Genomic DNA, 1,430 nt, shown 5'->3' with positions numbered 1-1,430 from the left:
TTTTATTTCTGTACCACTCCAATACCATGGACTCTAATTCGAGTATGTATATTTAATATTTAATATTAGCATGATTTTTTAAATATTCGAACGATTTTTTTTTTCTTTACAGTCCTAGAAGTAGCACATCACTATTTTGGAACTACAATAAAAAAATTACTCGTGCCATACTGTTCTGACCATAATGAATTCCAGACCCGTTGTCATTCTTGTAAACATAAAATGACGAATTTTTGTTACCAATATCATATGCTGAATAACGGTTTATGGCGTTACTTTGTCAACCAAAAGTTCAATTCGAAACTTGAATGGCTGGTACCATTACTAGCGGAATATTCGAGTTACGATTTTAAACATCTTTTTCGGAAAATTTATGAGAATGTATATGGAATAACCTGCGATATTCGCCACGCTATGTGGAACAGGTATCTTGGGTTTAATAGTCTGGTTTTCAATTATGTGTCAGGACTCGAATACTTAGATAATTTAGCGAAATACATGGTTGAAAACTTAAAATCAGGGGATAATAGGTTAGGATTAAACTATTGGCAAAGTTTAACATTCAATATTTTTGTTAAACTTTGCACAAATGTAAATATTAATCATATAATGTACTTAGATGTAGGTATAAATAATATCTGTATAAAAAAGCAAACTAATATATTTCACCGGTTGGACATCGAAGTTGATCATAGTAGAATTGATCGATTATATATCAACCGCATGTACAATTTCGGTGATGTATATAATTTAGCTTATATCAATAGTCGTCTTTATGAGGTGGAGACTTGGTAAATCCACCAATGATTATATGTTTTACTTAGCTTATAAATATTTTAGTTTTAAGTATTCTGTATATTCTAGCTTGTATATATTGTAGTTTTTATATATTACTTAGGGAAAAAAGGTCGGAACAAAATCTTTAGTTATCCATAGGGTCTATACATCAGATGTCCGAGCGTCACATACGATGTACGTGTGTGTGCGTCCGGTCTCGAGGGGGTAGGGAATATCATCACATAGTAGGTCTGTCATCAGTTAGTATGTTTCGCACTGTTGTAACACACGTTATTCGCCCCGCAGTTATTTTTTCTCGTCCGTTAATTTAACGTGGTAATTTTTTCTCGTTAATTTAAAAATGTTTAAATGCGAGCAATGTCCTATGGATTTCGTCGACAAAACTAATTTGATCGCGCATCGAAAAATGCATTTAAAATTGTTTAAATGCGATCAATGTACTTCGGAATTCACGGCAAACGCAGTTTGGTCGCACACCGAAAAACGCACGAGGGTGTTCGTTTCCCGTGTACTAGATGTGCCGTCACATTCAGTTAAAAGTCGAACCTCAAAAACATTTGAAAAATATTCATGGTAAGTATTTCTGTTTTCCACTTTAAAATATTTATATAATATATTTTTTACTAGGTATC

Source organism: Acyrthosiphon pisum, unplaced genomic scaffold, assembly GCF_005508785.2.
Source record: "Acyrthosiphon pisum isolate AL4f unplaced genomic scaffold, pea_aphid_22Mar2018_4r6ur Scaffold_21113;HRSCAF=23060, whole genome shotgun sequence".
Taxonomy (NCBI): Eukaryota; Metazoa; Arthropoda; class Insecta; order Hemiptera; family Aphididae; genus Acyrthosiphon; species Acyrthosiphon pisum.
Note: the sequence above shows the minus strand (reverse complement) of the source record.